General features: G+C 43.7%; 1 protein-coding gene across 2 annotated transcripts in view; it reads right to left on the reverse strand.

Annotated features, from left to right (window-relative positions):
• Window positions 1-13,513, reverse strand: part of SLCO3A1 (solute carrier organic anion transporter family member 3A1) — a 745,165-nt gene that overhangs the window by 504,418 nt on the left and 227,234 nt on the right. The gene's annotated exons all lie outside the window — the stretch shown is intronic.

A 13,513-nucleotide genomic window follows, 5' to 3' on the forward strand; every position in this document is an offset into this window, starting at 1 on the left:
CGTGGAAGCCCCGTCCGTTTGGCCCCGCCCACACACTCGAGGAAGCCCCGCCCCCAATCCGCAAATCCGCTGAATCCGCTAAATAGGCGGATTTTGCGGATCCACGATCCGTGGATCCGCTAAATCCGCGAATCGTGGATCCGCAAAATCCGCCCATGCTTACCTGTCACCCAACCCAGACTGAAAAGAGACAGGCAGCAGGCACCAAATGGCTAAAGTAAGTAAATGCCAACTCTCTAAAAGTTACAGGAGGAACCAAATGCACACCATGTTTCTATGTATTTCCATGTTTATTCCATCTGTATTCTGTCGCGTGCAGCCCGGTGAAATGGTTTGCCCAAATACCACACTTTTATAGTAATTGCAAGGAAATGGAGAGAAGTGACACTCCCAACGGACGCACAGCTTTCTCAATAATTCACTTTCAAAAATTCTTTCGTTTGTCCAATAATTCATCCAATTTTATTTCAAATGTTATAATCTTCACAAATTCTTATTCCTGTCACATGTGGGGCTCTTATTAGTATCCAAATGTATCAACTGGGACAGATATGCCCATCCGGGTAGTAACTTTCTTTCACCCAAAGCATTTCGGGCTTTGATAATCCCTTCTTCAGGGTTACACTACAAATGTTAAAACAATGACATTAATTATACATTCACAATCCTATATGTGCTCATTAAAATTACAAAATGTACCCGTTTGGAAACCGATTAAACTAGTAACTGGCGTTTTCCCGCTAAACACGCATTACTACGTACTCAAAATAAACCCGAAATGAACTCTGCCCGCAACTGATGCTTTCCTGTCTGTAGCGGGAAAACGCCAGTCACTAGTTTAATTGGTTTCGAAACGTTGGGTATTTCCTTTTCAAAGTCAAACTCTGCCTAACTCTTACCGACCCCCTCCCTGAGAAGATTGATAATGAAGCCCTTTAGGTCACTTCATTCTGCACTCTCTGGAACATTTCGAATTCTTGAATTGTTCCTCCGAGAAAGATTTTTTTGCTTTCCCATCCCTTCTTGCAGACTCTGGTTCTGAGACCTGAATGCTCTTAGCCCAGAGGCGTTTCTCGTGACCTCAATATCCATCCTCTCCATATTTGCCTCTAGAGCCTTGGTCCTCTATAAAACCTCCTCCAATTTGTTTTCCAATGCCTGATGCACCCCCTGGATTCCCTTTTGATTAGTTTCTGATATCTCAAATTACCTCTGCATCTTCTGCCAGAGATCCAAAAACATCTGCTCCACAGTACTGGAGGAAGTAGACACTTCCAGCTAAGAAAGGGTGACCACTTTCACCTGGGTTACTAAAGCATTTTTTTTAACTGTGGGGCTTCTGTTAATGAGATCTTGAATCAACAGACCTACCAGGGCGTCATATCTGTTGTCCACTAAGACTGAGACAGCTGGCCTATCACAGCGATTCCCTCTATGTAAATCACCCTGTGCAACACCTTAAAGGGTCACTATGTGAGCCTGAACTTCTACTTCCTGAGACAATCCAGTATGCTCTACACCTGCTCCAGGCTTTTCAATTCTAATGTGTTCTGTTAAGAGAGCCACACACATCACTGACACACCATTAGGCCCAGGTCGCTTTCCTGGGTCAAACCCGTAGCTTCCAACAGATGTACAGTTTCTTCCCCTAGAGATCTTTTATTACGGGTGGCCAAAGTTTTAATGAAGGAGTTGAGTAAAGGGGTTACTCTGAGCTTCACAGCCAATGGAACTGGTGAAAGTTGCTGCCCCTTCCTGCCCGGACACTCATCCAGAGCCTCGTCAAAAGCCTCTCAAAGGCCACTCACTTAGCAAAGCAACAGGGTAACACAACCCAGAGGAAGCCTTCAGCCACTCTTGCGAGATGAAGTTAAATCCCATGGAAAGCTGCAACTTCTCTGGAGCCTCTTGGTGTGAGAGATACCAGTCGACTTTTGTCCTATTCCCCACTTATGCAAAAGAGGTGGACACAGGAACTTAATGCATATTGTTCTGATGCGGAGGCTTTGTGGCTCCACATAGGCCAGCCCCCTTCCTCCTTGCAGCCCATGGAAGCCCACCCCCCATCTGCACCTGTCTAGCTGAGTCTGAACCAGTCACCCATAGCTGGTCCAGCTGCTCTTCCTATAAAGCAGTGAGATTTTCCCTTTGGGATAGTAAATCATCACAAAAGTGCATTCCATATCATTCCATCTTACATGCATTTACTCATTTGCCCAAAATTCACACACTCGATCCTGAGCCTGAGTAATGTGCCACAACGTTTACTGACTTAATGGATAAGTTACTTACCTTCGGTAATGCTTATCTGGTAGAGACATGATCTAGATGCAAATTCCTTACCTTTGAACTTCCAGGAGTCAGACTGGATCCAGAAAACTTTTCTCAGCAGTACACCTGTGTGCCGGCAGGTGACGTGTGTCGACTCCATGAGATGTCATGTTCATCGTCGTCCTGACGCCTGCCTCGTCATTATAACCACCACTCCGGCGTGCTGACGTCAGTACTTTTCAGGACTATCCACGCCAGAAGCACGAAGCCTTGAAGTGACAGAGCATGGTGTGTTGAAAAATGAACAATAAGGTCCCTGAAGGGGAATGTCCCTGACACTTAAAACCAATACCGCAGTGCGGGGGGAGATGGGTGGGTCGATAAGGAATCTGCGGCTAGATCATGTCTTTACCAGATAAGACGTTACCGAAGGTAAGTAACTTGCCCATCTGATAGAGACATCTAGCCGTAGATTCCTTACCTTCGACCAGATACCTAAACAAAACCATCCTGGGAGGAGGGACTGCGGAATGATTTAGACCAGAAAATCCTGTAAAACAGAGCAACCAAACAGGCTTTTTATGCGGACTTGGGAATCTAGGCTGGTGAACGTGTGCAGAGATGCCCACGTGGCAGCTTGGCATATGTAAGAGACGGGACCACCACGCTGGAGGGCTGCTGTGGCCACATTTGCCCTGGTGGAATAGGCTTTATGACCTTCAGAAGGATCCTTCTTTGCTAAGGCGTAACAAATTTCAATACAGAGGATGACCCATCAGGATATAGTCCTATTCTGGACAGCATGAACTTTCTTTGCACCCATGTATCCAATAAAGAGTTAGTCATTCACCCGGAGCTATTTTGTTTCATCAAGGAAGAATGGTTATGCTCCTATTGGGTCCAGACAATGGAGATGTTCTTCTTCCTTGGAAGGATGCGGGGAGCATAAAAGGTGGGAAGGGTAACCGACTGTCCTAGATGGAAGGGTCTTACCCCCTTAGGCAGAAAGGATGCCCTATTCGGGAGTACTACCATGTGCGGAAAAATCATCAGGTAAGAGGACAGTGCCTGCAGTTCACTCACTCTTCTGGCAGAGGTTATAGCCACCACAAAAGTCGTCTTGATGGTGAGCAACCGTGGAGGACAGGTATGGAGGCTCAAATGGGGCACACACCGGGAAAGTGAGCATCACATTAAGGTGTCACTACCAAGCTTTGAGGCGTCGGGTGAGTGGTGAGGAAAAGGGGTCGCCTGGAGGAGGGCGATGGCGGTGGGCAATCATCCTTTTCACAAAAGCCCCTGTGCTGGGTTTGGACCATGTCACCAGAAGGACGTCTATCAAGGACATTTGTCTTGACCTCCACTTTAGGAAGCTCTAGGCCAAGGACCTCTGCAGCCCTACTCACCACTATGGCGAAAGATGATCCCTCCTCAGTAGCCAGGGTAGGAGGGGAAAGCATGCCAGAATCTGCGGAGGTGTCAAGACCACTTGCCTCACCCAATTCCTCCTACCAGTCCAGATCTTGCTCCGTCAGCACTGTTCTTGGTGTCGGAGGATGCTCGACCGGCTCCATGTTATTGATGAATGAGGAACAGGGAGGTGCCGCTGGGAGTAACGCTGAGGACTTTGCCACCGGGCACAATTCCGGGGAAGTTCGCTGTGGAGGTGCGACGGGTGTCGGTCCGGAACTGGCAACAGGTCCACTTGGAGACTGTGGTGCCGCAGCCAGAGTCGCCAGCATTGGAACCACAGGGACCCTCCGTCTTCCAAGCCTAATGGGCCCAAAGAAGCGCCGGCAGAGTCAGGCTGCATAAATATGGCGCACATGGCGTCATGATATTCTTTTAGTCGGGCGGGGGTTGCTCCCAGCTCCGGAAAGAAAGGGAAACGCAGAGATGACCCAAGAGAGCGGGCCTCAAACGCAGAGGCTCCTTGGCTGCGTCGCAAGACGGCCGGGGTGAAGTCGAAGCATGCTTCAACTTTTTGTGCTTTTTGTGGTGCCTTTTACCTGACTTTGAAGAAGAGGATTTTGATTCACTGCAGTGGTGGTTGGAACTTTCTCTCGACCAAGACCTGGATGGGGATCGAGACAGAAAAGGTGAGCTCTGCGGTGCAGGACGCCGGGCCGCGAGAAGCTTTAGGGACTGCTCCTTCAAAGCCGACGGTGCCATGGCTTGTCAGTCAGATCACAACTTGGAGTCATGGTCAGGCTCCTAGCACCAAAGACAGATGAAATGGAGGTCCGTGACCGACATGGCACAATGACAGGCACTGCACGGCTTGAACCCCGAAGTCTCCTTGGACATGATAACCTAACCCACCAACGAAGTCGACAAAAAGTGAAAAAAAAGTCTGTCAAAAAGCAAAAGGGGGTAGCTTTCTTCAACTGATCGGCGCTGATAGTGCGGAAAGAAAAGAACTGGCGTCAGCATGCCAGAGTGGTGGGTATATTGACAACGCGGACGTCACAACGACAAAGAACACAACGCCAACTACGTCACACGGAGTCCACCGACACCACCTACCGGCAGGCATGGGGGACTGCTGAGAAAAATCATCTGGATGCAGCTTGACGCCTGGAAGTTCAATGGTAACAAATCTTTTTCTAGAAGTCTCTATCATATTTGATGTTTAATAGAATAATTTTAAATGACAATGTATATGGGAAATAATCTAATCCTTCATGTAAAAAGTAAAACCAGATTTTAAAATACATACTGAAATTAATGAAAGGATTATTTTTGCATAAAACGTTTGAAACCAAAATCCTCATTCACACCATTCATAAATCAAGTCAACAAAAATGTAGAAAGATTCGAAAGAGTAGTAGAGATTAATGTACACCGAATTCTTAGGGATTCCCATTCGCAACCCAATAGGATGTGCAGGGAATAGAGAAAGGCATTAGGCTCAGCCGATAAGGACAGAGGAGTGGTTATTCTAGACACAACAGACTACAAGAAGCGAGTAATAAAACTCCTCCATGTCGAGGAACATTACATAAAAGTTCCCTCTAGGAAACTTCTGGCTTTGAAAAATGAAGTAGATGTGCTGTTTGAGACAGCTGAAGACAGTAACTGGATATGTGAAGAGGAGTTCAGGTTCTTAAAGAACAATATTCTTATAACCCCTGTGATCTACAAATTACTGAAGATCCATCAGGATTAGAAAATAAACCTACCCTGAGACCAATTGTTAGTAGTTTAGGTTTGGTTCCGGAACCTTTGAGTAAATACGCTGACTGTATTTTTAAAACTTTGGTATCCAAACAAAAGTCAAACATTGCAGATTCAGCACATATCTCGGTACCTTAAGAAAAAGGCTTCAAAAAGGGTACACAGAATTTAGTTGCCCTTGACAAAGAAGCTTTATATACAAACATACCTCAAAATGATACGATTCAAGTTGTTTACAAAAATGTAAGAAGTGAGGAGATACAAGGGGCCAGCAAGGAGTTTATCACACAATGTGTGTTCATGGTGTTAAAAAATAAAACAAACATATTCAAGGCAAACTATTCTGGCAATGAAAAGGAACCAGCATGAGGGCCATCTGTGCCCCAGGTCTGGCCTGCCTGTATGTGAATGATTTTGAGACTAAACATACTTTAATGAGGTGACCCCTTTCACAGATAATGTGAGGAGTTGGTATTGTTTCATACACAATATTCTCTTTATACAGTAGGGTCCTAGAGACACACTGGAAGAATTTCTGGAATGGTTAAATCTTTGTGATCCAAGCCTTAAATTTACTGCTCATTGGAGCAAAAAAAGGGTTAACATTTTCGATAGTTCTATCAAAAATGTATCAGGACTACTAGGGATCAAATTATATACAAAACCCACTGATAAAAACATCCTTCTGCATTACTCAATGTACCATCCGAGAAAACACTCTGTGATAATATTCCTTTTGGGCACTTTCTTTGTCTTCAAAGAAATTGCTCTTCACTAAACAATTTTTATAGGAATTCAGACACTTTGAAGAAAAATTTAAAGATAGGGGCTACCCAGAAAAATTTATAAATCATTCTTTTAAAAGAGCTCACTTTTACAACTGAGACATTATGTTCAATAAAAAACATAACAACTGTAAGAATAGTAAGATAGTATTTGTAAGTCAGTTCTCCGGAGTGAGCAATCAGATCAAAAAACATTGTGAACAGGAATTTGAATATTTTGAATGAAGGTGAAGAGACGCAGTTGGAAAAAATGCTTTTACCTTCAGAAGAAATACAAATCTGTGCAATAATTTAGTACATACATGCAGAGAACCTAAATCTGAACAACAGATGAACAGTGAGCAAGACAATAGAACACAATGGTTTCAAAATAACATCAAGGAGCAGTAACATTGTCTGCCCATTATTATGCTCGTGTGGACAGGGATATGTGGGCAAAACAGGTCAGGAGTTAAGGCTCCTCTTGTTGGAATAAAGGTCCCCTTAGTTGAACATTATACAAAAGCCAAACATGAAGACCTAGATTTCCGTTAGTCTATCTTAGAAAAAATCTTAGGGAGTAAGAGAGGCGGATGCTTAGAACATAAAAGAAAGCTAAGAGAACAATAGTACACCTCCAGACTTATATCAACAAGAAGTATCAGAGGGTCAAAAAGAAATAACAAGGATTATCTGAATAGCGACTGGGAATTAGTACCACAGGCCAAATTTCAAAACTTTCAGAAAATGATAAGAATAAGCCAAACATGTGTATGGTCTTGAACACCCATCAGTCACCACTCGGAACCCCCTTCATCATTTGGGGTTCCAGGGACCCACACAACAAACAACTACTTGATGACACACAGAAAAGGGCCTAGTGGATGATAAAGGGTCCCTCCTGTGGACAGTATGGGGTCACTTTCTTATCAAAAGTGATTAGTTGTATATCAATGAGTGGTGTGGCTCATGGGGTAACTAGCTAAGGTGCAGTGCAAAAGAGCTGTGATAGCAAAAAAGGGGGGAGTGTAATTAAAATTGGTTTAGGAAGCAGAAAACTATTTTAATCAGATATAGCTTCCAATGCCAATGTTAAAAATAGCAAAGACAGAGAAAATTCAGCTCAGGAAAGAAGTGAAGCACCGCTCTCTCCGTCGGTACTTCAAACAGGCATCTTTGCCGTCTGGGGAGGTCGGCCTTTTGATAAGAAAGTGACCCCATACTGTCCACAGGAGGGACCCTTTATCATCCACTAGGCCCTTTTCTGTGTGTCATCAAGCAGTTGTTTGTTGTGTGGGTCCCTGGAACCCCAAATGATGAAGGGCGGTTCCGAGTGGTGACTGATGGGTGTTCAAGACCATACACATGTTTGGCTTATTCTTATCATTTTCTGAAAGTTTTGAAATTTGGCCTGTGGTACTAATTCCCAGTCGCTATTCAGATAATCCTTTTTATTTCTTTTTGACCCTCTGATACTTCTTGTTGATATAAAGGTTTGGAAGGACGTGTGTCTAGAGCTTGGTCATTAAATTGGTCCTAGGGTCCCCCATAACTGTATGTATTTGAAGCACCTCCAGACTTATACAGTGAGGAATGGACTAGACTGGATGAAAATCATTAACTGACGGCTACTGTAATCTGTGAAATTTAGATAAAATGTCAATCCAGAACACTCATTTTATATGTCGGACTGGCTGCACCCACAGATCTGTACGGCTGGGATGTTAGCCAAAGAGAGTTCATTTGTGGATTGTCATTATTTGAATTGGATCTTAAGTTGGTGATCATTTATTGGGATGTCCACATTTTTAGGCAAAGATGAGCGGTACGGATCAGATTACCCAAGTTACACCCCAGTAAAAATAGAGAGTAGATGAATTACGAGTATCTGGGAAAAACTATCCCCGCTAAGTGAGCAAGGATAAATTAGAATTAACTGAATCAAATGGGGTAAATTGTTACATACTGAGAGACTATTTAATTCTAAAATGACCTAGTAGATGAATCAGAACAATCTGGGGCATCCCTTTAACAAATAACAATGCCGGAAATTACCTCAATGCTGTGGTAGATTAACAGGTAATAGACAGATAACAGAGGACATATGAATATGTTTCAAAATGGTGCAATCATTAAAAACAGGCCTTCCAATCTAAGTAATACAATACATGGTTGAAGACACAGGAGTTTGTTGCAATGCAAGGAGGCTCGGAAAGTTAACAGTGCATTAATTGGAACGATGTTTTGAACCTCAATGGATTTGTTCAGGAGTTGGCCAAGCCTACGGAGCCCTAATGAGTCAGAATCGGCTGAAGGACAGTAAGTAGAGTAGTAAAACAGGGAACAATTACACATTACAAAATTACGCGACCTTTATGATATGGGAACCTTTACGTAAAAGTACAAGGTATGTGATTGGTGGGAAACAAAGACGTCATAGCGGGAGAATGGTTAAGAAATCCCAAGAATATGTTGTTATACCTAGAACATAGTGAATGCAACATGGAAGACAGGTAGACGTGGAAACTGGGTACTCTAGTTACGAGGTAAGAGGGCTGGACCTGGGTGGCGGATAAGAACGGTGATCCCTGGCGACGAGGGAGGCCTGCAATATCCCGTAATGAGATGGGGGAAAGGAAAAAAAAAGGGGGGGTGGATATTGTCAGAAAGTACCTAGGCAGCGGATAAAATCATGGACCTCCAGGTCATTGAGGCAGGTTTCGGGATACCCTGTATATACATGAGAGTAAGGAGGGTAGCCTGTACATTGTCCATTTACTGTGAGGAATGCAGAGGTGAACGCAGTACCCGAGACAATGACTATTATGGCCAAACATGTCTCAATATTCCTCGAAATATAGATATCAGTAATTGGCTTCATGGTGGTCAAAGCAAAAGTGGGGCAGCAGGGAATGTGAAAATTCAATAGGTGGGGCAGCAGGGAATGTGGAAAATTCAATAAAAAAATGCTAGTCTCCAAGCTCTTTACAAATGAAGTTTCTATTTGGTATTGGCAATCCGTAAAGAAGTAGAAAATCCCCCTTCGCCCATGGAAGGCTTTTTGCCAGCAGAGGAGAAACCGGAGGAATGGTTAGTGCCCCTGCGTCTTCTCTACTAAACAGTTAAGCTGGCTACCCTCAGATGGAAAAATGTATCAAAGAGGGGGTCACACCATGCTGTAGCCGGTGTGAGAAAGAAAAAGTTGATGACATACATATGATTGCTTCCTGCTCACCAAGACTGTGCGGATTTTGGGTGGGCAGCAGCACTACATTTTGAGGAATCATGCACAGTCAAATTGAGGCAGGCCCTCTTTCGATTCCTTTTGGAACTGATGCCAAGCTTGGTCAAGTTATCTCTAATGGTCAAATGAGGCAGATTTTTTGCTTCATTTTTCTGGCTAGGAGAGAGATTTGTGTGAACTGGTTGCAGATAACCTCACCTCCATTTTTGGAAAGTGGTTGAGAACAGTATGTAAACTGGATTGGAGTGTAATAAAAGTAAGAGGCTGACAGAGCTCTGGTTGCCTTACACAGCATGGAGAGATGGTGTCGAGAATACTTGGGTGTGGGGATTTTCCTTCCCACACTCCTTCATTCAGCAGTTTTTCTTCATCGGATGGCAATAGGCACCCCACACCCCCTGCGCCCCCTCCCGTTTTTAGGTGGGTGTCATTTTTCTCTATCTGACAGCAAATGAGGATACAAATTAAACAAAATTAAAAAAAAGATAACCACAGATGCAGGACAATCAAAAAAATAACCTTTTGAACGTAAACAGGTAATCACATACATTACGGTGCTTGAAGCCTCAAATTAATGACATGGTGGTCCCTGTAACACATAGCTTACATAGACCACGGTTTTCGAGCTCTTCTTTTTAAGTAACCTTTCTAAATGATTGGTGAAGGCAGTAACTAGACTCTAAAGGTCAGCTGCACTCACTTGGTGGCTCAGTTTATTGCCTTGACCTTTATTGACAACTACAGTCAATATATCATACAGTGCAATCCTTAGATGCAATGCAGAAAAAAAGCCCGTGTTACCACAAGCGTTTCCTTTGAAAACACTAGGACTCCATCGGTCCAATGAAATGCAGTTCATTCCAAAGTGTTAAATGCAAAGAGGAGCAGTGCAATATAGTTCCTCAGAATGAGTTCTCGGAGCGGTATTTCCATTAGGATACTGTTTTGGGAGATTCTAAGGTGCCCCAGAGTTCTTATGTCTAGGATTACCAGGGCAGGAAAACCAGGCCCAGAAGACCGATTAATAATCCGGGTCTGATGGGTTATTCCACATTCTGTGACAACTAGTGTAACTTGGAGTTTGTAATTAGTCACTCCAGCCTGGTATCTCGCCCTCCAAACTCCTGTGAACATCTTGAAAGGAGGACCGAAGGTTCAGTGGATATGAAAAAATAACATAGGTATTGATTCAATGAGACATTAGTGTTTCGATACCGCATAACCGCATTTAGTGATTGAAGGTCAATCTGGATACACTAGACAGAATGTTGGGTAGTACAAAGAGCTGGGTAGTAGATGAAGACACACGCAGAGAACACTGAAAGACGAGGGAAAGAAAGCAGACTGGAGCCACTGAATATTTTTCTATAGAAAGAAAAACTACAGAAAGGAAGGAGAAATGAAGAACAGAGTGAAATAATGTTTGTGTGAAGGAAACAATAAAGAGGAGAAGCACCAAATTTAATGTGCAGACGGAAAAGAAGAAAAAAGAGAAACTAAATAAAGTAATTAATAATAACTGGTGCAACTAAGTAGAAGATAGAAATGTAATTCAAAAATGCATATGCAGAAGCAGGCACTAAATATGGATGGCCCTCCTGTTAGGTTTTAATGGTACACTAAAACTGTTCTTCCATTTCTATACACTGACAGTATTATCACTATATTTACTGTATTGCCCCTATCGTATGCTACGTGACGTGAAGCACTCAGCTGCCCACGTGGCTGGGCTTGTACGATACAAATACATTCAATTAATACATAAATATACAAAGCAAAGCAACTACATTTCAGCCTCTCCTTCAGCGGTTGATCTACCCTGCTGGCACCTTAAGTGCCCTTCATGCTTCACCCAGAGGTGTTGTTTCATAGTCTCATAGTCAATGTGCCAAAGGAGTAGTGTTTGCTGTCTCTGCTTCACTTCTGGTCAGAGACCTTCTAGACGACCCTCCTGACATTTAGCTTCTTTTCACCTGGGGATGGGTAAAGAACCCTAAAAATATGGAATACTTGGTGTCCTTCATAGATTCAACTGTCTCCCTGGTTCAGGTTACCTCATCCTCAACAGATGTAGGAAAAGGTATTACAGTCTTTTGCTATGTTTTTTTAAGTCGAGCATTGGCAGCGCATGCGCTGCTCTGCAAGGCATGCTGTATTCAGGTACTGACTTAAAGCTCCGCCCATACTTTTCATTGGCTTATGCCATTGTGCTTTGTAAATGTTGGCTTCTCATTTATTGATAAGTTTACTAGTCCCTCCTTAGTACCGCCGTGTCTTCTGTTGTTACGTCCCATGAGCACAGGCCGTTTTACATGTGTCCTAACTTGGGAGCTTTCATAGCAGTTCCGAGAAATATTTACTTAAATAATGTGCACAGCACTCATGGGACGCCAGTTTCAGTAATGGCGTCTGCATCCTAACAGACTTTTCATTTGCATTTCTTGTTTTATTTGCTGCTCACTGCACCACTTTTATTTTTTTCTATTTATTTACTTTTACTTTATTTACTGTGGCAGCCGCGTGGGTCTGCGCAGCTTGCCAAACTCTTTGCCGCTCTGTTGTTTTTAGTAACTCAGTGCAGTGCCCGCTTAATGGGTGTCGCACAATAACAATTTAAATGCGCTCTGTTCCCCACAGTGGAGAAGCGTGGCTCAATGGTTAGAGCGGCAAACCCTGATGCAGAGGTCTGTCCCGGGACCTAGGTTCAATTCCCGCCTCGGCGGCTCTTGGACTCAATCTCCCCGGACCTGATATTTCTCGCCTCGGTGCCTAGTCTAATCATGGGTCGCACTCTGTGACTCTGGGCAATAGCATGCTTAATCTCCACAACGGCCCCAGCAGCGCTTGGATGCTTGGCTTCACCTTGGGGGTGCCCAGGAGTGGACATTTCACATGGAAAAGCCAGGAAGGGTTCTACAGCGGTATGAGTGCAGCGCCGGGACGCCCCGTTGTGTGGGCAGCCGTGCGCTTTACAAATACAACACATTTACATTTACACTCCCCCATCCACTGCACGGTCACCCGCAAAGGGGTGCTGTCTTAAATTAGGAAATCTGCTTGTTTTGTTAACAAGCGCCCCAATCCGCACTTTCACCCTAAATGCTGCCGCGCCCCTTTCTTTAGTTGCAGCTCGTCTAAAGAAAGGGGCGCGGCCGTTATTAAAGTGGAACCGTGGCATGGAGATCTTTTACAAAAAAAAGCATTTGTTTGTCAACGTGACAAACAATAGCTTTTTTTGTAAAAACACCCCATACAGCGCTTTCACTTTAATGGTGGCTGTGCCCCTTTCCTTAGATGAGCTTGGTCTAAAGAATGGAGCACAGCCACAGAAAGCGTGGCATAAGGCTCTTTGCCAAAAATAGCATTTGCAATACAATAGGCTATTGACATTGTCATTTACAATGCCAATAGCTCAAACTCTCGTAAATGCGAGACTTATTGCATTGTACATGCTTGTTTTCAGCATGGCTCACAGAGACTGAAAACAGTAGCCACAGCATATTTCAACTGTTCAGGTCTCCTGTCTTTCACATAATGATGGGTGTACCCTCCTGTTGCTAAGGAAAAGGCCTTTTGATGTGATGGAACATAGAGCCAAAGAAAAGCTCAGAATGCTCTTTAACTATATAAATAGTCCGCACGTTCAGCCGGAAGTATGTAGGCTATAGAGGAAATCCTGTCGTCGCTGCTTAGGCAGGGTTGGGCCGTAGACTCGACTTCAAGATTGCATACCTTGCACATCTTAAAAATAGCTAATTTCATCATGAAAGTCCCCCCTAAAACTGAATGTGATGCCAGACCACACCTAAATGGACAATTTTGCGAGGACATAAGACAGCTTTTAGATCTTAAATTATACATAAATGTGCTATTAGTCTATGGACTTTAGTTTGGGAATGTGGATGTAGAACAGACAAAATAGTTTTTAACTATACTGTGAGAAACACATTTTGCAGCTGATCACTGTAAACACAGAACGTTTCTTTACTTTTTTGCATGGCCAAGTTTAATAATATAAGCAAGCACAAAGCACAGGTAACGATGAGATGTATGATGC

This window comes from Lissotriton helveticus, chromosome 3_1 (assembly GCF_964261635.1).
Source record: "Lissotriton helveticus chromosome 3_1, aLisHel1.1, whole genome shotgun sequence".
NCBI classification, from domain to species: domain Eukaryota; kingdom Metazoa; phylum Chordata; class Amphibia; order Caudata; family Salamandridae; genus Lissotriton; species Lissotriton helveticus.